We start from the raw sequence: 26,164 nt of genomic DNA, 5'->3' as shown, positions 1-26,164 counted from the left end.
TTCCCTGATGAACAGGTTAAAGTTTACTTGACAGGTCATTAAGCATTATATTAAATGTGCTTACAATGCAGTGGTATGGAGGGGTTAGTGTGACTAGTATAGTAATGCACAGGAATACATAGATTAGACAAAATTTCCCTGATGACATGGAAGCTCAGTTGCCTAATACTCCCCTTAAGAGAGACCATTTGTTTGGCAATTCTCTATCAGAAGTGTTAAAGAAAGTGGACAAATGGTGTACTTTGATGACAGGAGTCAAACAACTCTTTTTGTCTCCTATCCCTTAATACCAAAGAAAATATCATTCTTCGTCTGGCCATTTTTTGAAAGACCTCTAAAACATCTCAGCAAAAAATTATCTAAACAATATAAGAAAAAATGGTGAAAAAAATCAAAAAGGAAAGTTGACAAATCACAAGAACCCTCCTTTCAAAAGAAAACTCACTGACTACCTATACATTTTCCTTCCACCCTCCTCATCCCCCCTTGCTCCTTCAGTTCTTCTGAAATGGTAGACAATCACTCTTATAGCCTTCATTTCTGGAAAAGGATAACTTTAGATGCCTGGGTTCCAGGAATAATCAAGAATGGTCACAGACGTCCTTTCCTCCTCAGCCAGGGATCCATCATCCTCCAAAGCACCAGGCCCATCTATTTTCCTAAATTATTCATACTTGCTGTCCTAGGGTAGAATATAAACAGTTCATCCATTCCAAAGGGGAGAAGGCTATTACTCCAGAGTGTCCCTGGTTCCCAGGAAAAGATGGCACTTAGAGACCAGTTTTGACCTTTTAAAGCCAGATACATTTCTTTTGGTCCCAACATTCAAGATACTCCCTTTACAAATTCCTTTTCCTCTTTGTTTCCCAAGGCCATTCTAGTCATTCTACACATCTGCCTGTACCATTTCGGTTTATGTCTTTGTCTTTTAGTCTTTTAACTCCTCCAAGAGTTTTCACAAAGTGCCAAGTCTAGCACCAGTCATAACCTTTTGCAGACTTCAGGGCATTCGTATTTTCCCAAATTTGGATAATTGCTTCACTTCAGCTCCCTCTGTCCAAGACAACTCTTCAGTTCACTATTTATCTTTTCAGCAGTTTGGGTGTCACACAAAATCTTAAAAAATATTTTTTAAACCCCCGTCATACATAGATTAGAATCTCTAAGGTGTTTTCCAGATACCTGTATATCCACTGCTTACCTCCTTCCAAGGAATCATCTTTCCAGCTTCACTTCTTGAATCTGACTCATTAATTCATGTTCACAGCAAGAAACTATTGTAGCATGTAGCATGTTTATTTGAAATTAGAACTATTACAGTATCAGTGGTATCAAACTCAAATACAAGAGCTCCAAGTACAACTTGTCCCTCTGGCAGATGTAAACAACCATGCATACACAACGGGGAAAAGCATAAATTCACAGTGTCCAAAGTGATGCTTAAATTCTCTGTCAGCAGTATATGAAAATACTTATATGCCTCCTACACTGTCATTGGCCATGCTTTGTATATCATGCCTAAAACAGTGTCACTGGGCATATGTTTTGTATATCTTGTTTGCATTTATCAAGCTAAGCACCATCCCCAGGATTCAATAAAATCTGTGTAGGCTCCATAAAGAGCCTACATGGAATGTACCTATGTAAACAGCCACTGTTCCCCCTCAGCAGCATGCCATGAATATTAATTATAGTGCACTGTCGAGGGAGATCATAGTAACATGGATATTGAATCCATGTAGGCAGTAGTGTAGTGTCTTGTAGCTCTGGATTGCCCAGGGAATTCCTGGACAGATGTTATGTACAGGATAAGAATCCCTGTAATGTACCCTGTTAGTGTAGAAACATGTGTAAATTTTAATCATTTTTGTTTTATTTTTGTATTTTTTTTTTATTTTTTTTAATGCCCATTTGCGTGGCACAGTGCGGAGCACAGCAGTGCCAAGCTGCACTTACCTGTCTGTACACAGCTGATACCTGCCATACATCTAAAAATAGTAATTGGATGCAATTATTTATTTTGCTTTCTTTTAATGTCCGTTTGCACTGTGTGACGTGGAGCACAGCAATGCCGAGCTGCTCTTACACATGCATTGGTGACATCTGCCATTCATCAAAAAATAGAAAATGGATGTAATCAATTATGTATTTTTATCTACGTGTTTTTATTTTATTTTTTGAATGGCCATTTGCGAGACAATGCTAACAGATAGCTTAGTAGTATATGTGAAGGTATACTGTTTTTCTTACTGTCCATGTAGCTAATAGGTAGAGTTACAGCCTAAAGTGTTTTAGGTCCCAGGTTTGAGTCCCCAGCAGTCATACATTTTTACACTTATTGCTGTGGAAATGTGTGAGGTGACCTAAAGGGTTTAATGTAATAAACAAAATTGTAACATTTGAAAAAGCTGCACAGTGCTAAGCACTGCTTAAACATGGTTTGTTTGCGCATTGCTAAGCTTCCCTAAAACACAGTTGTGTGACTTTACACGATGCTCAGTTCCACTAAGTGGGTTTGTGCAATGCCAAGCAACATGGCACTTTTTTGAATGTTGCAATATGATTTGCAAGGGTGGGAAAACAGCATATATTAAGGCCAATAGGGAGGGAATTCTGCAGCATTCATTGGAGTCTTATTAGCCCATCAATATGCCTGACGGTGTTGGTAAGAAAACATGCTTTCAGGCTCAGAGGTGGAGTGTACAGGAGTCTACAGTGCTTGTTGAACTCCTGGTCCACAGCTGCAAAACCTAGCTGTTGCAGGGTGATTACCATGGCTCAGAATGTAAAGCTGAAGCCTGGGATCAGTTGGCCAGGGATCTTACCAGTGCTACTGGTATCCTCTGCACTGGTGAGCAGTGTGATCACCACTATGATGACCTGAGGTGTAGGAAAAGGGGAACCTTGGACACCTGAGTCCAAGAGGCTATGGCTAGGCATGCCCCACCGATATCTAAGTATGTTTGTTACTACTTTACTAAAAAACAAGCTGAATCCATGCAAAACTGGTATGCATAATGGTATGCTTCTCTTCCAACAGCTGCAGCTGAATGGGCTTGCAACATCCAGTCTCATGCAGAGCACTTGGCCAGGATGTGCAGTGAGTGTGGTAAGCACAAATATTTTCTGATAACTGTAGTGCAATCAACAATAAACAATACTGATAGCAATAAGTAATAAGGTGTAAATCAGGATTGTGGTTTGATTACTAATGTGTGCAAGTAACTGCAGTAGGGCTGTATTCACTGCATGTGTGTTCCAATGTCACTGCAGTCAACTGTAAAACTGAAATAAAAAATACAAAAGTAATTGCTTGATAAATGTATCGCACAACCACAGTATGGTTCAGGGCTGTCTGCAAGCTACTTTATGTCAAATAATGCTCTGTATTCCTTCCACTCCAGGAACAAAGTATATGAGTAAGGTAGCCCACATTCTGGGCAGATATTATGTGTATACTTCACAGATTCTAAGGTGCAATAACAATAAAGTGTAAAGCAGGATTGTGGTTTCATAAGTAATGTGTTCAAACAACTGCAGGAGGGCTGTATTCATTGCATGTCACTGCTGTCAATTGTTACATTATGTGCACGTCACCTGCAGTCACAGCTTTTGGGTTCTACTTCCATGCCTGCCAACTAAGACATGATGGCTGTCTAGTTTACTTAATGTACACAAACATACATCTCAAGTGTCACCCTTTTTTGTAATGTAATGACAACTGCCCAATCTGTGTAGCCCATGATTAGCAGATAAATGCCTGAAATGCAATGTATTTACAAATCTATTTACAGAGCACCTTGGTAGTTATGTACGTGCACATTATGTAAAACAGCTCCGTGTAGTTGTATACCTGTATTTGTTAGTGCTTGGCCATACTGTCCCATGGTAACAGCTTGAGATGTATGTACATGCTACATCATCTTTAAACTAATTTGAGTCACTGTACTCACAGCTAACACTGTATTCATAGATAAATTCCTGTAGAAGTATGTATTAGCAGTCTGTGTACCAATATCATCTGCAGCTTCACTAATGGTATGTTTTTCTCTCTCTCCCCACCCCTTACTTCTTTAATTTGTTAATTTTATTTATTAAGATTTAATATTAATATATTTTGTTAAACAATTTTTTTGGCATTATGGTTTAATTCATACTGGCTTGCTGTTAATATACTTACTGTTATGTTACTTAATGTTGTGTTCCACATAATATACTTTAATATGTTTTTGGATTAATCAATAGTATGTTCCATTATGTTAATACTAACATTGGTTTGGTTATTACTAACCTTAACATATTGTTAGAACTAATTTACTACAGCATAACAAGATAGGCTGATTCCAGGTGATCCACCTACCTTGACTCCTAAGGCTGTGGCACCGCGGCCCAGCACTTCTGGGACTCAGTCTGGTGGTGCCCCCTCTGCTGTCCCTGCACTACCTGCGGCATCGGGTAGTTTCCCAAAGGCCGGGGCTGCCCCCCCCGGGAGCAGTGGTGGAGGGGCATTGTCACCCACAATGAACTGCCAGGATTGTTGTGTGGGATTGTGTTCCATGGTTTTGGACATTGCCTGCAATGGATGGAGGGCATGCTTGCCACTGTGGTCGGGCACCCTCTCCCCGGAGCCCAGCCTCCACCACTGCCATCCCAAAAGCAGTGTAGGAGCAGTGTTAACAGTCCCATGGGTAGGGACTTGAGTCACTCTGCTACCTTGTGGAGGCACCTGAGAATGTGATTTCACAACACCTTCCCCATCCAAGGTGTTCATCTCCTCTTGTGTCACACACCACCCCTGTCTGCTATCTTGTCTGTCTTGTCTGTCTGCAAAAGCTTTGTCACCTTCCCACATGTACCTATGTCCCTTACTCAACATTCCACTCTCACCATAAAAAAATGGGTACCTGTCCCAAAAAAAAGAATATTGTCCCATACATAGCTTTCTATTTCACACGTGTCCACTGGACACACGTAATTTGGTCCAATTGGCTTGACAATGCAATTTTATGGTGTCCTCACCCCTGTCTCTGGCAGTGACAGTCCAAATTCATCTAAAATTCTGTCAAAGTGCACAGCTATTGCTGTACAAGAAATGGATAGCTATAGTTCTTTCGAACACCCTTCCTGCACATACCTACCTGCCCTTCACTATGTTTTTCCCCGGCTTGCACCCCATTTCACCACTGTCCTATCTCCCCATTTTTCTTTTTTTTAAAGATTTTTTTGAGTGATGCTGCATGATGCAGTGCACCGCTCAGCATCACTAAGCCCAGCTAAATGGAGCTATATAGATATATGTGTTTTAATGATGATAAACATGTACAAAATAAACACCTGTCCCCTATTTCAAATCCGAGACTATCGCACCTGCAGACCACTGCATTAACCTGCCACACCACACAGCTGTTAATTAAAAAAGGTGGCTTAAGCAAAACATAGTAATTGCAAGCTACCATAATTAAGCATGTTTAAGCAGAGCTGCACATCATGCCATGTTGCGCAAACTTTCTGAAAAACTAATGGAAAACCTGGGAGTGTAATTTGGAGTGAGGAACAGGACTACACCACTAGAAAGCCAGCCAAAGACTAATGGATGTAACTGAGGTCTCTAATAGCAGGTAATTGGGCACTTTTATCAGCAACATGTACAAGTACACCTGCTAAAACATTAATGGCAAAATACATGTTCAACTGGGACTCTGGTGGAGAAATACATCCCTATAAAGTAAGGCACAAATAATAACAGATGTGATGGAGGTATGTCACAGACTATATGCGTGCACTTATACCTTCAAAAATACACATGCTGTAACAGTAACTCAGTAGCTTGGTCTGTTAAATGCTTTGCAAACAGTATGTTTTGCAACACATAGGCCTAGGTTCAAATCAAGTGGTCTGTAACATTTAAATTGCATTATTGTGAAGCCATCAATGAATGACTGAGTCATGCACTCTTTATCCACACAATGCATTTCAAATGAAATGCCTGCTTTTCACTGATGGAAGTCACAGGCCTGCAGATAGAAATACACTTGACATATCCATACAGCAACACTATAAGTGCATAACATGTCAGGTCATGGATTAATATGCATGCAAAGATGATTTTAACAGATAATGCAAATGAGCTCCATTAATATCAGAGTGCACCACACAATCATTTCATAATGATATTACAGATTAACACAGCTGCACAACTAACATACACCTATGGAGGTCCAGCTAGTAACAAGGACTGCCAGCACACATGTTCCAAATGAGTACCATAATGTAACACATGACATGATCATTGCCCAAATGGTTGCATAATGGTATATTTAGCCCCTATGTTGCTAAAGGACAGAACAAACATGTTGCCTAGTACTCTGTTAGTGATACCATTGCCTAACATACTTACCTTAAACACATGCCTTAATTTGCAGTGGAATGGGTACCCTCACTCTGCCTCTGCCTCTACAACAAGGCTGCCACAGCTCCCATAGTTACACTTACAGCTTGTTGACCTCCAAAGTGTTCACACTCTCTGCCTATGCCTACTACCTGCAGCATCAGCTGCAGCCTGTAGCACACACATCTGTATGTAAAAGTAGCTACTACAGAAGTACTCTCTGTTATGACATAGTATCTTAACTCCAGTAATGTCCAGAACAACATACCAGAAAGGGCTTCTAATCTGCATGAAGGCCTTATATCTTGTTCAGTGATTGCATGTTATTGGCAGATTTTACCTCAAATAAGCTGTATTGCCTGCAGTTAGAAATTCAGAACCACAAATTGGTTAAGAGCCAATCACCTGATAATGGGAACCATGTTAAAAAGGCAAACAGTTGGCTAGGGGAACCAGTCTGTATGAGACTTTCTTCATGCAATAAACACACCGACAAAACCTTTATATATCTGTACATGTCAACAGAGGATTATTGTACTCCATCAGGTATATAGCCTTTTTGTTTACAACATGATGCATATGTGTGAATATATTTAGGGGGAATGGGGTTTACAGCATTAAGCCTTTCTTAGAACTGTACTGATGACATGTCATTGATGTCCAGATTTGTTACACCTACACAGGATGTACACTGCTTCAAGGGTGGAATGTTTTTGTCAATGTGGCACACTGGTCTCATGGGAATGTCCCTTTATAGTGGTTGTAATACTACACTGCTATTTTTTGGCACTGTTGTTTTGATATATTATCAAAGGGGTTGCCCCTAGCGGACACATTACAATGGATTCCTGTGTTGGGTGTGTGATCATACAACAGTATCTGTCATGGCACAAACAGGAATAGCTGACTACTGCTAGTATATTAAATTTATTCATATGGTTAGTATGTTTGCACACTGTGGAATATAAATGTGTGATCAAGCAGTGGATTCTGCCAGCCATTCTGTTCTTGCTGTATCTCTACATAGTGTACTTCCATATATATGATCCTGACAAGTGTTCCCATTTTATTGTCTTTCAGGAAACATGAATGGCAGATACCATGCCCATTTTATGGATGCTGAGAACTATATAATCCTGGAAGGTCTCCATCAACACCATGAACTTCTATTGTCCAGGGGGAGGCAAACCAAGGAACAGCGGGCAGCAACCACAGGAACCGTAGACCTATTTGCCTGAGTAGCCATATCTGTACGCCCTTGGAGCAAATCATCATGGAGCTGATCAGTAAACATATATGTGATATGCAAACAGTTGACTGTACACAGTTTGGATTTTTGACAGGGAGATCATGGCTTTTAAATGTGGTGGATATGTCTGAGGCAGTCACCAAAAACCTGGGTGTGACTCTATCCCCCATTTAGGCATCATTGACAAAAGCACCCACTTAGGCATCCACGGTAATATTATTATAGGGGGTCACTAAGTGGTTCAGTGATGGCACACATACTCAAAATAGGGAAATCCACCTCCAATAGCTGATCTGTAAGCAGTAATGTTCAACAGGGCTGAGTCCTGGGTCTTGTACTGCTTGGAATCCATTTAACAATAATACAAGTGAATACTGAATGTCTGTGGCTGACAACATTGGCTGATGCCTGCAAACTGCGAGCAGTCATAGACTCTGTGAGTTATGTCACTATCCTACAAGAGGGTATTGATGAACAAATGCCTGTTGACATACTAATGGTCGTAAACTCCATGCAAATATATATGTAGTATAATTTCCATTGGTAACACCTATGTTCCTGGTAAGTAGCATATCAGTCACAACATGTGATGTACATAATCACGGGTGATAGACCTGGGCACACTGGAGACCTGGGCACACAGGCCTGGCCACACAGGTTTACATCTAATGTACCTAAGATCATCATGTCTCCCCAGTGGTAAGACGGGAATCATATGTCATAACTGAGGGCACATTCACCTGAAATTGACATACTCATAACCTCCATGTACTCTTCCCTCAGCATGCCAATATTTAAGTGCAATGACCATTTGGTAATGTACCTTTCCAAGCAATACTGGCAACTGCACACAACACAATGGTCCCTCACAAGGGAACTTCACGTCTTCAGTATCTGTTCAAGGGGATCATCTGAAATCAGTGCCAGTGTAGCCTGTGGCATATAGACTACTCAGAAGTGATCTCTGCCTTACATACTGGACAATGTGTGACCGTGATTGGAAATTCTGCATATCTGTAGGTGGCATGGTACATGGATTACTCACTGTAAGGACATTAACCTGGTATATGACATTAGTAATACATGCTGATGGGAGAGCTCTGTCAAGCAGACTTTAACACACCTTTAAAACAGAATCCTACCTAATGGCAAACAGAGCACCTTGGTGGACCTTGTCAGATGCCATCTGTATGATTGGCTAGGTGACCATCATTTCATCACAGGGCTTCTGCCTGGGTCCCTTGTGGACAGGGGCAATATGTGCTGATCATGTTAATACGGGTATAAACTTTGCTAGGATTGTGAGGGTTGTAGGGCCATTATGCTTCTATACTTCAAAGATTCTATGATTCCAGAAGCTGATATAAAATGCTCTAACAGCTGCACAGACAAACCTGGTTACATTGAGGCTGGTAGCACTTCCAATTAATGTTTACAGGGCACGGCAGAGCACACACACACTGCAAATTGGCTGCATGCAGATTAGAGCACTTACCCATCTAATGGTACACACTACAGATCACAGTAGGTGACACACGTGCTACACCTCAAGTCTGCTATTTGCTATCTCTTAAGGACGTCTTATGCTTGAATGACATCAGCAGGCCAAGTTGTGGTCAGGCATTTGGAGGCCCACATCACCTGCTACAACCAAAATACTACAGAACCCTATTTCCTTCTAAGTTACTGAGGTTATCATATTTATGTCATGCGGAGATATATACACACTGAGTGGCCTGGAATGATTTGAGAACCCCTACCTATCTAGTCTTAGACACTATAGATCACAGTACTTATCGCACATGCCATAGCTTAAGTCTGATATTACAATGGCAGCTGGTAGTCCTAAGGTAGATGACATAATCAGGCTTTGCAGAAGAGGGCATTTGGCAGCCAGCAGCAACTTACAGGGCCAAAAAGTGCAGAACCATCACAGTTGATAGTCAATGAGGGATTTTAAGTTGCTTTGCAAGGAGATACACACACCAACTGGCCTGGAGTGAGACTAGAGCCCCTACCTACCTAGTCTTACACACTATAGATTACAGTAATTATCACACATGCCATGGCTGGCATCTATTTTATATATGACTGCAGGAAAACTACTTCTGGATTACACAAACTAGGCTTGCAGAGTGATATTGCTTCACACTGTCTACATCTAGTAGCCTAGCAGTCAAATAACTGTTATTTATCCTAGCTATGTGGCTACAGTTACCAGTTTCGACATATGTGGCTGTTTGCATTCGGTTGGGCAAGCTTGTGGGCAAGAACAATGTGCCCTGTCCATGCGTGCTTAGACAACATTATACATTAAACCACCTGCTTACCTGTTGCTGTACGTGTGGTGACATCCAGCAGGCACAGAAGTCTGTAAGTAAGTGCATTATGTACTGCTAAGCCCTTACTTTGGAACCTTTGAGCAACATTATAGATATGTGATAGCCCAGCTTTACTCACCATTATCAGGTTATGTAGGACAATACAGACATCCACACCCTTATTTATGTATATAACAGGGATGTACATATAAATGTGGTTGTGTGTGTGTATGTGTGTGTGTGTGTATGATATATATATATATATATATATATATATATATATATATATATATATATATATATATATATATATATGTGTGTGTGTGTGTGTGTGTGTGTTATGCAGATATATGGTGAGAGAATGAGATGTAGATTTTTATATATAGATATATATAGGTATAGAGTACTATGTGTGGGACAGAGAGTCAGTGACAGATAGATATGTATACATACTGCGCTCTGTTTAACTTAGAACTGTGCTCTATTTAACTAAGTGTATGAGCATGTCCAGTGGGCTTGTCAGTACTTATAAACTGACTCCAGACCACACCTACCTGTACTCCAGTCCAGGATTTTGTGTTTTACAGACAATGACATCTGTCCTTGTTTCTGCAGTACTGCACTTCACTCAGATTGTCCACAACATTCTTCAGCTGTCTGATGTAATTAATATGTGACAGAGGTTAATAATGTTACACCACACACAGGCAGACAGTCTGCAAAAAACAACATAATACCTCACATCCAAAAGATGTGAATATCTCCAGATTAGAGCCATCAACACCATCACCCATGCTAACTTCCCTAATCCACTGAGCCACACAAGCTGCCAGACAGAAAGGAGTCATTCATCACACAATCAACTGCATAAATATGTACGTTGTTATTCCTGAATTAAGTGAGACATACAGTGTATGATCAACTACTATGTTACTGCCCTGAGATTGCCTGGACTGCTGATATACCATTGATGAGTTACTGTTAAAGCAGTTATATGGGAGCACTGCTGAGTTGTGAGCGAGGGAACAACGCTGCATTTCCTGCTGTGATACACAGTAGTCTGAATATCATGTAACCCCACTGTGTAACATCTCCCTTTACTGATGTAGTGACTATTCCATGCATGAGGCCTAGTGAGTATAAAGGACACATGATAGTGCACTGGGTATCTGTAGTCCACGTGGATGTTACTAATGTCCAAATAGCCCACTATATTTACTTTCATAAACGTAGCAGATCCATGCATACAATACCATATCACACTAATCTTTACAAGTACTGTGTAGGTAAGTACCTTGTGAATGCAGCAGTTGACAGAACTGTAGTTCAGGACTGACTCTGTCTGATTCAAGCAGCACACAACCAGTACATGGATAGCTACAGGTTGTGTGGGTTGCCTGGCATCAATTTTAATATATGTATGTGAGTAAGAGTAAGGTGTCAGACCCTAGGTCCCTAGGTTGTCAGTGCATGTGTTATGTGCTGCTCTTAGCCAAAGCCAGGGTATACTGAGCATGCCTACTTCTGCCTACAGGGACATCAGCAGGGGCTTATCCTCTGAGTCCTTCTATGACTGTGTCTGTGGTGACCTAGATATTGGTGTGGGACTGTGGATCCCTTCCCTTTGCTGATCCTGCTGTAGCTGTTTCCACAAGATCAGATTGTGTAGCATAGCACATACTGTGAAAATATGTGTGCATTGGCTGGAGAGTACTGCATGGCTCCACCAGATATATCGAGGCACTGGATCCATGACTTCAGAAGCCCAAACACATGCTCTATGATGTTCCTAATTTGTGCATGTGTCTCATTATGGTGTTTTTCTGTGGGTGTGTGTGCATTTCTGATGGGTATCATCATCCAGGGTTCCAGGGCATAGCCAACATCCCCAGTAAATGGCCATGTGGGATTTCCCCTAGCAAACATCTGGTACGTCTGTGATAAGTGCCAGATATGGGAGTTGTGATAACTACGAGGCTTCCACTACACACATTAAGGATAATCTCCTGGGCATTGCACATGATCTGACAGTTGATGGAGTAGTACCCCTTGCCGTTGATGTAGATTCTACTCTGCACATTAGATGGTGCCTTGATGTTTACATGATTGCAATCTATTGTGCCCAGTACTTCAAGGTAGTGTCCTACATGTTAGAAGTGTTGCATATTGCTGGCCCTCGCCTCAGCGGTGAGGGGGAAATGATATATGCTCACTGACATGTGGTAGCATGGCATCCAGGAACTGGTAGAGTATCCTGAATGCAAATGCCTGTGAGACCCCCATTATGTCCCAAGTTGGTCTTTGGAAAGTACCTGTAGCTTGTATCCAAAGTGCTACACATACCTTTATTTCCACTGGGATGGATTCCCCTCTGTTGGCTCTGGGTCTGAGTTGAGGGCAGCAGAGCTCAGTGAATTCTTGTAGCATGTCCCTGTCCACCCTATAGTGCTCTACAATCTCCAGCTCATGAAGCCCCTGGAAGTTTACCCTGGGCCTGAACACTATTCTCCTTCTCTATCTAGGCCTATTGTCAGCAGCAGTAGCAGCAGCACTGACTTCAGCATCTAGCACATACAGATGTAGCAGACCTGCAGCAGCCCCTAGCATTATCTCAGTGAAAATTCCAAAGTCTGTACTGCAATGGTCCAGAGTACTGGGGGAAATCTGAATGTAGAGTGAATGTATACTTTATACAGTTCTGCTGTAGGTGCACAATGTGTGATTGGCTAACTATGATGCATTCCACCTACCTACAATATAATTAACATAATTAAATGGCCCTATTTCAGTGTGCAATGCCAAGCACAGTGCCATGCTGCACAGCAGAGCTTATACAAAGGTCAAAATTAATAACTGTGTGCATCCAGTTTGTAGAACACGCTCAGCCAGGCAGCATGCCACACAAACACATGTACCTAAGCTTAAAAGAGCTTAGAAGTGAGAGGACACATCCCCCTGATGTCTACCACATGCTGTGTAAACATCAACATAGTGTAAGACCTTACACGAAGGGGGTATGTGGACACTATTACTCCTTTCTGCTATTCAGTAACTCCACCTCATTTGCATACTTATCCATGCTGGCAGCCTGGAAACTACTCTCTTCATAGCTCTATCACCTTAGCAACAGTAGCAATGCACCACTGTAGGGACCCCACGCAAGGTCCTATAATACATTTCTGTCACATAGTATAACATTTTTTTTTCCTATTTTTTTTAATTTTTTTATTAGGCATGTTTTCGTACTGCTGCGCATAGCACAAACATGCTGAGATTATTAAAAAAGTATTAATTTAACTTATTCCCTTTAATCTTTCTGACATACATAATAGTAGTTTTGCTCATATGTGTATGTGGTATTATATTCTCAAGGGATTTATATCCACATTCCTACAGTTTTAGACCCCCTTTTGTCTGTCTAGACTCCTGTATGTGGAAATTTTCAGTGTAAGCTATGGACACTGACACGGGTATGAACAGATGCCTTTCTGCTTGTTAGATCCCTCTACCTGCCTTATTTGAATGAGATTCACATGCTTATGAGGCGATTTATTTGCAATGTAATTTTCTGTGTTTACGCGTGCATGCGCACCACTCAGCATCACTTACTGAATCTTACTATGTTCTCATCCATGTAAGTATTTTGGCGTGATGCCTATACAAAAAAAAATGTAGGCTTTATTAAATTCCCCCTCATGTTTACTCTTAATACATTTGATAGTCTTTCTTCATGGCAGTTTCCTGAATTCTCTAATGCTTTGCTTAAACATCTTAAACAGTCATGCCCAGATTGTTCATTTACATTTTGTGATGTAGAGAGACTGTTTCATACAGTTAATGGTGGCAGCGCAGAAGAGGGAAAAGGCAAATAAAATAAACTGGAGTTTTTTTTAACAATGAGCCTTTATTTACTAAGGTATAAATGAAGTGCTGGAGTGCTGGAGTTAAAATGCATTTTTAGATAGAAGATGAATGAAAATCTAGAACAAAGCTAATGGAAATCTGAGTGCATGTATCACCATTTAAGTTTATCAGATATTTAATCTTTAAATGTGTATGAATTAATATTTTGTGCATTGTATTGCATTGTATCTAGGCAATAGTTATTTAAAAGCATGAATCTAGTGATGATATAATATTGACAAGGGAAACCAGTAGTTTTCATGCTTAATCCTGTTCATTTTATAAAGCTAATAAATTTTCTAAGCAGTAATTTGCATGTTGCTATCACTGTGGTGCTTTAGAGTTTGTAATATATGTGCTCCCCATCAGAAGGAGTCTATGTGGAAATAAGAGCAAGTAAAAGCTCTTAAAATTTGTACAGAATTGACCTCAACATGTAATACCACACATATTATGACCTAAATACACACGGTGGATGCTAGAATATCAGAGTTACAAAATAAAAAATACATTTTTAAGTGCCATAACATAAATGCACTTTTGATCTCCCACTCACAAAAGAAAATATATAATTTTATGTAATTCAGGCTGCTAAAATGTTTAAACATCCTGAAATAGAGTATAATATTGTACTGTAAGCATATGTAGTATACAGCAGATTTATGGGCAAAGTAATAGCCGCCCTTGTGTTTACAACATTGTTCTCCTGTGCAGTTTCTTCACTGACATGGTTACTAACGTAGATTCCAGGCTGCCAGCATGGTGAATATACAAATTGGATAAAAACTCATTGGAATTGCTGAATCCCAAAAAAGAGTAACCCTGTAGGGATGTTCACTTCATGTAGACATTTCCACTGTATTTTTGTTTTCAATGGATGTCAACAGTGCGTGATGACATCAGGGGGTGTGTCAGGTTACACTTTCAAAGTTGTTCAGGTAGGTTTATGGAGTGTGAAAGTGCATGTAAGCTATTCACAAATCACAGGTTATGTGTCATCCTCTGAACTGTGTTGTAAAATGTGTCTTCTCTGTCCATTTCAAATAATTTTTGTACATTTTTTTACGTCCGCGTTTGCACGATGGTGCACATTGTGTGCCCACAGGAAACAGAGAAATTAATGGCAGCTTTTGTTGTGCTTGTCATGAAAATAGTCCTGTGGCTCCACATGTATATGTAGGGCTAGAGTGCAGATGGTCCTTTCTTTGTGTACAGGGTGGGCATCCTTTCCTTTTTATACTTTGCATGATATCACGGGAATGGAGGACAGTAATTACAACCTTTCCATGCTTACTTTATTTATGCATAGCTGTGCGGGGTGCATGGAGATGCCTAGAGAACAGATGAGCAAGCAGCAGGTCTGTGTAATAGATGCTAATTACAGTATAAGCAGGTGAATGCCATTTTCATGAGCCAATCCAACACTGTGTAGCTATTCAACATGCTATAAAACATCCATGTAACCTCCATTCTTGTTTTTCTTAAATATTTCAATACCACTGGTGTACACAAAATGAAATTTTAACATAATGGTAGGGGCTGCTGCAACTTTGTTATATATTTTGGTGCTACAGACTGAAGTCAATGCTGCTGGTGCTAATGACAATAGGCCTAGGCCAAGAAGAAGAGTGTTCAGGCCCAGGGTAACTTATCAGATGCTACTTGATCTGTAGATTGTAGAGCACTACAGGCTGGACTGGAACACTTTACAAGAACTCTATGAGCTCTGCTGCCCTCAACTCAGAGCCAGAACAAATTGAGGGGAACACATCCCACTGGAAACTAAGGTATGTGCAGCCCTTGAAATATTAGCTACAGGTATTTTTCAAAGACCAGCTGGGGACATGATGGGTGTGTCACAGGCATCAGCATCCAGGATCCTCCACCAGTTCCTGGATGTTATGCACATACATGCCAGTGAGCACATATGTTTTTTCCATAGTTCCAAGGAGAGGGCTAGCAATATGCAACAGTTCTACTCTGTAGCACACTACCCTGAAGTATTGGGTGCCATATATTGCACTCATGTACATATCAAGGCACCACCTGGTGAGCAGGGTAGAATCTACATGAACCACAAGGGATACCACTCCATCAACTGCCAAGTCTTGTACAATGCTCAGGAAATAATCTTGAATGTGTGTGCTGGCAACCTTGGCAGATATCATGACTCCCGTATCTGGCACAGTGTATAATTGGATCAGTTTATGAAGTCATTCAAAGGGTTCCAGTTCCTGTCAGCCTGGGAAGCCAAGCTCAACAAACTTTGCTACATTTCCAGAGATGGTTTGCACCTGGCACCTGTAGGCTTTTGCTGCTGGTAAAGGTTCTTGCATCCCCATAGTGCCTTTTTTAGGCAAGGTCTCTAAAACAACATTACCAATATGAAATTAACCAATCAGAACAAAATAATGGTCATGCTGCTAAATGCTTGGAGGGTAAACCAAAACTGCACTCCCTGGAAGCACTTCTATCACTTTTAGATGTAGCTGTCAGTGCAGTTACAGAAACCTGGTACAAGCCTTGCAAGGCTACAATGCCTTCCACACCTTTAGACCAAAAAATGAACATGTGAAAATCAAAGGAGGTGGCGTTTCAGTCTACATTAGAGATAAATTTACCTCCCTACTAGTTAGAGTGAGCAATTACATGGATTTATTCTAGTTACTGGTTACAGTGAATAAGACTCTCATTCAGTCATAGCCAGTTTTAGATCCCCCTCCATGGGTCACGACGTCCATAAAGCCTACATGACCAAACTGGAGACAATCCAAATTTTACCAAACACACTGGTTATGGGGAATTTCAATTATCCCACCATCAAATGGGAAACCTATGCTAGCCCTAACTCACTAGTGCAAAAGTTCCTTGACTTTGTTAATTCAAATGCCCTGGAACAAATTGTTCATACCTTGACAAGGGGAACAAGCATTCTGGATCTGGTCCTCAGCAACATGCCAAACAGATGCACTGCCTTAACTGTCAGACCATCATTAGTTAAAACTGACCACAAATCAGTCACCTTCAAGCTGGCACTACCACCAGAACTCACAAAGGGTGAAATCAGACTAAAAAACTTCATTAAGGTAAACTACACCCTCCTAGGTGAAGGTATAAAAGGAACTTTTGCATTAATGAGTTAGGGCTAGCATAGGTTTCCCCCAAGCTGGAAGTGGTAACTATGCCAAAGCTTATACAAAAGCCCTGTAAAATCACTTGAATAGTTGTATAAACGTGGCTGTACCAGAAAGAATCAAAGCCAGAGTCCCAAGTAAAAACAAGCTGCTATGGTGGACATCCAGCATCAACAAACTTTACAATAAATGCAAAAAGTTGCTGCCCAAGAAAACAAAGGCAAGGCCCCAACAATGGAAAATCACCCTCCTCAGCCTCAACAAAGAAATAAGACAACTTGTCAAATCCTCCAAGGGCTCCTTTGAAAGAAACTTAGCAAGTACAGCCAAGGATAACCATAAGGCCTTTCACAGCTACATACATAACCTAAAGAGTAGGACAAGCATGTGCAGAACTAGTGACCAATGGTATCACACATACTGACCCCACAGAGATAGCAAACCTGCTAGCGGATAGTTTGGGTGAAAATTTCACTCCCTTATCTCCTCCTAACGTACAGCAAACCTTCCCCCAAACTTAGCCCCCACCTTACATATCTGATGAATGGGTCCTCAAAGCCTTGTCCAAGGCAAAAAAACACAGCCTGTATAGGACCAGAGGACATCCCAGGCTGTCTTATAAACAGGCTAAAACATGGGCTAGCATCATCACTAAGTATCCTTTTCAATCATAACCTAACCACAGGCTTTGTTCCTGTGGAATAGAGAACAGCTACAGTTATTCCCCTCCATAAAGGTGGCCTAGCAATAGACCCAGGGAATTATAGACCCATAAGCATGACCAGCCTCATCTGTAATTTCATGGTACATATCATTATGGACCTCATAAATAAAGACATAGGTGACCTCTAAACCCTGGATCCTGCCCAATTTGGCTTTGTGAAGTCCAGAATCTGCCTGTTAATTCTGGTGGATTTCTTTGAAAATGTGACCAAGGCCATTGACGAGGGCAAATCTGTGCACACAGCATACCTCAGTCTGACAAAGGCTTTTGACATAATCCCACATTCAGGCATTACCGATAAACTTAGCAAACTGAATGTAAACCCTTTCATTGTAAGATTTGTTGCCAACTGGCTCACAAACCAGACACACACTATTAAAGTGGGTTACTCCACATCAACCAGCAGACCTGTTACCAGTGGGGTGCCACAGGATCAGTGCTGGGCCTCCTGCTGTTTGGTATATTCTTCTCAAAAGTTTAAGCCAAAACTAAGAGGTTGTGGCTGAACAAGTTTGCAGATAACTGCAAACTAGGTGCAATCATTGACTCCCAAATTAAGTCAATATATACTCCAGGAGGGTCTCACACAGACCAATGACTGATGTATTAGTCACAGTCTCAAACTGAATGCAGAGAAATACATCATCATTCCCTTCAGCACAAACAATGTCCCCTCACACTATTAAATCAACAATACCCTAAGTACCCATGAAGTGGTAAGGGACCTGTGATCACAAGTTGACTGTGACCTTAACTTCGACCACCATGTGTCTACTGTAGTAAGGAAAGCTCTCTGTGTAGCACATTTGATTAGTAAAGGCATTGCCTTGAAAGCAAGAAGTTATAACCCCTATACTCAGCACTTATCTGGCCCATAATTGAGTATAATGTCCTATTTGGCATGTACTGTACTAAACACCTGTAAAAATTAGAGAGACCTCAGAGGTTTCTAACAAAAAAGATCAAGGGGCTCCAGCACATGCCATACACGACAGACTAAAGTTCCTATCACTATACTTCATATTGTATAGACTTCTTAGGGGATACTTATGCCTGGTCTACAGAGCAATCCAAGACCCAAAGTTAATGAACTTTCTGCATATCTGTAAATCAAATGGGACTAGGGCTACCTATTCCAGGGAACTAAATATGGCCTGGACTTAAATACGTCATGCTGGTGGGACAGATTTATCTCCCAGTGACTGACACATCTTTCGAACAGGCTAATAATTCATGTGAAACAGAGCACCTCTATGACACTGTTCAAGAGGAACTTGAACAAGTAGATGAGGTACCATAAATACTTACCAGGGATAGAGCCAACAATTCTCCTGAACATATGCAGTCAACACTAAATGCAATCTTGGGTATTGACTAACATTTCTATGGTATCACATTGGGATGAAATGGCTAGGCTTAAAATGACCTCTGGGTCGATAGCCTAGTAATTTCCTATTATCCTATGATATTATGATCCTATGAACAGTTACTCAGCAATGGTCCCCCCAAAAGAACAGTATACGCCTGTTTGTGCCATCCAACTTGGCCTTCAATTGCTGGCAAATGCATATCATATAACTCATAGTTAATATCCGCGCACATTTAAGGCCAAGGATATTGAATGCCTTACACACTTGAATGTCTCACAGTGCTGGTCAGATAACTGATAAGTACCAAAAAACACAGACAAGTAAGACAGAGCTGTATATTTGCAAACAGTCCTAACAGGTTGTGTGATCAGTAAGTGCACTACATCCAAATATAATAAAGAGGGTTAAAGGTACAAGTCACAGCTGAAGATTTCATAGCAGTGTACATTCTGATGCATTTGTTTGTGTGAACAATCACTTCAGTTCATTGCTGCAAAGCTCTTAGTGTGCAAAGAGGGCTAAGGCATCCATCCTGTTTTCTGCATCTGCAGTGGTGTGAGAGTTAAAATCCTGAACTATGTAAAAATATCTAATGTGTAGTATCATTTTGTAGTGTGCATGTCATTCCTTGCCCTTGCTTACTTCATGCATATCTAGCTTTTCATTTGTTTTCCTACTTTCCACTTTTCTTTTTTTTTTATTCCACTGTTTTTACAATGCGCCGCATAACGCAAACACAAATAACTGCAGGTTTGGCTTTGCTTATATGGCTTGTGCAAAGTGTGGCATTGCTGAAACTGGACTACATAGGAAGCAGAAATGCAGACTTACAAACTGGATTCATTCAATAAATGCTTTTGGCCATTGCGAAAACCCATCATGGAATACAGATGGTACTTAGATACCACTAACTGCCACACATTAGCAATGTGGCTCACTTTTGAGCACTGCTTACCTACATGCAAACAGCTGTATCCCTCATGTTCGTGCACTTACTTAACTGTAGCACAAATCTGCTACCTAATTCATATCTTTCAACTGTTTAGATTTTTGTAGAATGTCCTGATTTTTGCATCACATTTTGCCCTGCTCCTCATAAAAAGATGGTTTTCTGGCAAATAATTTGAAAATACTTACTGTAAGTACTGAAGACAGAAAATAATGATAGACATTTGAATTTAAAAATTTCTACCCTTCAGAAAATTCACATTAAAGCAACATGTGTTATTCTATCAACTGTATGCCTGTAAGAGCAGCATGTAAAATGTATCCCTATGTTTGGTCCTTTTTCAACCCAATATGTATGGCTTTGTCCAGATTTCTTGCTATAAAAGGTTGAGAGGTATGGCCCAATGTGCTATGGAAATGTATATATGATGCTGTCTGATTTCAGTCCATGTATTGGCCACACACCCACAAGCATTACAACCCTGTGTTCTTAGTTTATTTTTTTCCACACATATATCAGCCACACAGCAAAGTGGAATTTATGATGTGTGCTCCCTCATGGACAGTGCCTGTTGGGGGTGCTTGCAACCTTACTCTGCTAAACTCAAACATCCAAATACGCTCAGTAAGGGCACTTGTGCTGTTATACAGCTAGGCTTCTAAGCAACCTAGTGCTACTACGCTATTAGCCTCATATGATGCTATGAAGCTATGTCCTTATGCAGGCTTCCCAAGCTGTTGTTTCTCACATGGCCTGCTGATGTCATGTACTATAAGTCCACCTACACTCCTATATAAGTCAGACTTGTTCTGTGGTGCATGTGTTAACTAATGTGTTCTGTAGTCTGTGCATTTAGATAGGTTAGGGTTTCTCTTCTTACTTCAGTTGGCTGTGTGTTTGTGTGTCTCTAGTTAGCAGAATAGATGTGCTATCCTACAGTTACTTCTCCAATGGCATGGGTAACCATTTATTTGATAGCTGCTCATCCCTACACATTCATTCTATGCTGGCCTCCCAAGCTGTTGTCTCTCACAGGGCCTGCTGATGTCATCTACTATGAGTTCACCTGCACTCCTGTGTAAGTCAGACTTGTGCCGTGGAATTTGTGTTAAGTACTGTGTTATGTAGCCTCTCTACCTTAGGTAGGGGTTCTAGTCTCACTGCAGTCAAGTGTGTGTGTGTGTGTGTGTGTGTGTGTGTGTGTGTGTGTGTGTGTGTGTGTGTGTGTGTAATTCTAGGCAGCAGAGTGTAAGTGGCATCTTGCAGTTACCTCTCCAATGGCATAGCTGGCCATTTTTTTGATAGCTGCTCATCTCTACACTTTCATTTCTTACAGGCCTTCCAAGCTGTTGTCTCTCACAGGGCCTGTTAATGTCATCTATTATAAGTTCACCTGCACACATGGGTAACTCAGCCTTGTGCTCTGGCACATACATTAAGTTCAGTGTTATGTAGTCTGTCAACTTAGATAGGTTGGAGTTCTAATCTCATTGCAGTCAACTGGCTGTGTGTGTGATAGCTTTAACTTGATATTACAGAGAGCATTTTACACCAGCAGGTGAGTCTTGTCCTCAACAGATACTGCTGATGTCATCAGCTATAAAAGGTTGTCTGACACATTGCAAGTCAGACTTGTGCCATGGTGCATGTATGGCATTCAGTGTTCTGTAGTCTGTGTACCTAGATAGGTGGTGGTTCTGTTCTCACTAGAGTCAACTATGTGTGTGTGTGTGTGTGTGTGTGTGTGTGTGTGTGTGTGTGTGTGTGTGTGTGTGTGTGTGTGTGTGTGTGTGCATGTGAGTGAGCTGTAACTTGATATTGCAGAGAGCATTTTACACTACCAGGTGGGACACTGTTATTCCCATATGCTCAACAGACAATGCTAATGTCATCGGCTATATCAGAGTATTGTATATGCAGGTATCTCACCAGGGCATGATCAGATAGTGTCCTAGATGTCAGGCAAATATCACATCATGTGGTACAAGATAGATTATAGTGAAATGTGTTTCTGGTGAGCTACATGCAGCTGAGAGCATGATACTGTACTGTTCTGATGAAATTATACTACAGTGCTGTCATGCAAGCCAGAGATCTGAATGTGATGGCCTGACTTATGATGTCCACCATACATTTGTACTGGATAATCATTAAAGAGAACAGTTAGAAAGTAATGAGACACATTGCAGTTGTTAACTTCACAACCCATAGAAGAGGATACACTATAAAGTAGTGAAATGATGATGCTATCCACTATACAACTTGGCAAAGCAAATATAATTCACAAGTACAATTATCATTTAAGCAACACAAATGTAGATATACTAAGCAATAATGTAGCTAAGTACCCTGTGCATCAGCCACAAAGCTTTAGAATCAAAAAGAGAGAAATCAGGGATATGGCACAGTGATCATCACTTGCATAGGGTGTTGTGTGTGTGTTGTGGGTGGGGAGGGGGGGCGGGGAGGCCTAGGCTGACAACAAAGGTGGTTGATTGTGAGTGAGTAAGAATGGGGAAGCAGGCAGGCTGAACCATGTAATTACTGTGTGTGTGTCTGCAGGGGTCCTCCCTGTGAAAGTGGTGTGTGACAGTTTGTATGAACACAGCCAAGCTCAGTGCTAATTCCACATCTTCACATGTTGGACAGGTGTGAGCTATGTATGGTAGAGTTGCCAGCTCATTGTTGTCACCCCAGACCATAAGATCTGGCTCTGCCAGGAGATGTACTGGTTCCTCCATACCCAAGGTCAGATGTAGTGTTACCACCTGAATGTAACTGTTGTCTGCTGTACATGCTACCTTCACAGGAATACCCAGGACCACAACCCCATGGCCTGTCACATCTGGGTGTGGACAGCATACTCTCTAATGGAGCAAGGGAAGCAGTGCCACTATGGGAGCGTGATTGGGCATGGCCACGCTGGCTAGATGCAGATGGTGTGGCTGACCTGCATCCATGTGGATGATGTCCCCCTGCCAGTAGACATGTCATCACAGACACTGCAAATTCCATGATTTAAACCTCTCATTCCATCACAGACAATCCATGTTCCAATGTGTCATTCAACCGATTCACTGAATTGGCTACATGGTGTAGGCAGTCATGGATGTCAGACTGTGACACATCTAAAATCCTGAACATTTGTCTGGAGTGCCTTTCAGAATGTCCCTGTGCCTCTGTAATGGCCCTAACCATCCATTTAGTGACACAGGAAGAGACACCTGCACCAGGTGGATGAGGAAAAGCAGGCCTCCTCCAAGCACCCCATCAACCCTTCTGCATGACACTTCACCAACACTTTGACTACACACAGAGTCAGCAGGCACTGAAGCCACAGTAGCCACACTCCCTTGATCAATGTCCTCATCCACTATCTCTGGCCTCACTGGACTGGGTAGGTGTAGACCTACTGGTTGTGTCCGGGGAAAATGAATGGTGTTACTAGATGTCAACCTCTGTGGCAATTTCAACTTCTGCACCCCCCCCCCAACTGTGCCTCAGTTTGGTCAAAATTATCATCAACACTGACATTAGGTGTCAGAGTGCCCATACTCCCACTGTCATTCTCACCTGTGATAAAAAGGGAGAAACACAGGAATACATTAATACCTGCACTACTAGGCTGCAATATAAGCTAAAAAGTACACTGCTGTCACTATTACAGACAGTACAGCAATACATACAGGAGGCTTGAGAGCACACTGACATACATGTATTAGGCTTACCATCTGTAGGAGGCCTGCATCTCTGTATTCCTAATGGCCCCAAAATAAGTAAAACAAGAGGTAGAAACTTCAACATGTTTAACAGTAAAACGGGGGGGGGGTAATACATTTACAGCTCTATATCTGCAGTGCCTCAAATGTCAACAAGAAAGTGAATGACAACTGCAAATTAAGCTTCTAACTGTAGCAATCCTAAATCCACCCACCCAACAAACAACGGGCACAAACATATAGATTATTGAAATTATTGTACTGTGCTACAGTATTCTAACTCATTACATCCAAGTGACACCTCCAGGTGCACATACAGTTAATTCTTACTGACGCCTCTAGGCATCAAATATTGCTTGTTCATATTTGCATCAACCATTCCAAACCATGCTATGTACAAGGTTTTAAAAGATTTCATCTTAAAGTTTATACAATGGCAAACTCAACTGCATTAATATATGTCCTCTGTCTAGTCCAGGCAAATAAATATTAACTGTTGTTTTTATTATATTAATTTATATAGATGTAATTTTCACATTTTTCTAAATATCTAAATAATCAAGTAACACAGACAGAACTCCTTAGTCTGATATGAAAGCTCTCAGCTAGATGGATAAAATGCTGCTGACAGTATATGTGTAACTTGTGTGGTTGCTAAGATATTGTAAGTTGTTTACAAAACATAACAAGTGTAATAGTTATTTACTGTGACTTATAAAATATGGTTTAAGACCTAGAACCTAAATAATACTACCATTATAAAAATAGATTGTGCTGAAAAGTTTGCCATTTATACTTATTCCATAACCACCCCTCTTATATAAGCCTTCCTGCAACTCAATCTGTCATTCCAACTCATTCAATCTAAGCTCTTCTCCTTTTTGAGTTGCTTTGTAATAGATCATAAAGTTTTTAGGTTGGGTTTTAATATTCCCTCAGTGATGGATTACCACTACATCCATCCTCTTTGTATCCCAATACCTTTGTGACCACTCCATAAATTCATGTAACTTCCCCTCATCTTTTAAAATGAGAGGGTCAAAACATCAATGCCAGTTTTTCCTCTTGAGGTTGAGCTCTGATAGTTCAAATAAAGCCATGATGTAGTCTGAAAGTGAGTTGCTCTGGTGAGAGATGGAAATAACTTTACCCAACAAAACTTCTATCAATAAGCCAGAAATCTAATCTACTAGTCACATCCCCTTCGGATCTTATAAAGGTATTGTCCCTCTGGAGGGGATAGTGAGCCCTCCAGATGTCCATTAAGTCATATTCTAGAATAAATTCTAGTAGTAATTTCTAAACCTTGAGGAGTCTAGGCTTTCATGAACAGATTTTATCTAAGAAAGGATCAGTGACAACTTTAAAATCACCACCAATGACAAGAGGAGAATCTGGTGTATGTAATTTCACTAGCTGATTCCAAAAATTCTATAAAAGTCCTGCTTAGCCATCATTTGGACCATAAAAATTTCACAAGATTATAGATTTCTCAGAGGTCCTGACTTTAAGAAGTATCTACCTTCTTGAATGATTTTTTATTTCAGATTATACAATGACCCCCCCCATTAATATTCCAAAACATGCACACTGATTGGTCAGCATGCCTGTCCTAAATCAGACTTATACTAATGGAAAAAGGTCCAGTTGCCTGGACTTTTTCCATTAGTATAAGTCTTTTTTTTTTTTTTTGTGTGTGTATGTTATACAGCAACGGATAACAGAAGAGCTCCATTGCTGTAATGTCACTATGTTAAATGGGTTTAACATAGCGAGATAGCTTAAAAAAAAATCAACGGAGATCTTCCTTTCTCCATTGCTTTTTTTAAAGCTGTCTCGCTATGTTAAACTCTTAACATAGTGAGACACCTTTTAAAAAGCAACAGAGATCTTCCTTTCTCCATTGCTTCCACACACAGCTCTGATGTACTGCGTAAGCATATGCATGCGCAGTACATCAGAACTGCCGCAGAATACCAGACAACTGCAGAAGGGCAGCACGGAGGCATTATACAATGCCATTATTTAAGAAAAGTAAGTATTTTTTTTCTTAAATAATGTCATTGTTTAACAGCAATAACCCACTTCTGGGTGTGAGTAATGCTGGACTTACCCATGGTTGTCTTTGTTTGGCCACTCGGATTTCACCCTCGTGACCAAACCACACCAACCGTGGGTAAATCCAGCATTACCCACACCCAGGCGTGGGTTATTGCTTAATTCAATTTACCACCCTAGTTGTTTATAAAAAAAAAAAAAACACTGCACTAGACACCACAGAGTCTTTAATTCCACAAAGTTTTGAGTGCTTTCATTCCAACTGAAAAGGAACTTCATCAGAAACAATGTGATCTCTACTTTCTTCCTTTTATACACTTAAAAAAGCCATCAAAAAAATCAAGTACTA

The sequence above is a fragment of the Protopterus annectens genome, chromosome 5.part0, assembly GCF_019279795.1.
Source record: "Protopterus annectens isolate FY-2018-M chromosome 5.part0, PAN1.0, whole genome shotgun sequence".
Classification (NCBI taxonomy): domain Eukaryota; kingdom Metazoa; phylum Chordata; order Ceratodontiformes; family Protopteridae; genus Protopterus; species Protopterus annectens.
The sequence above is the reverse complement of the archived record's forward strand: the minus strand, read 5'-3'. Positions refer to the sequence as shown.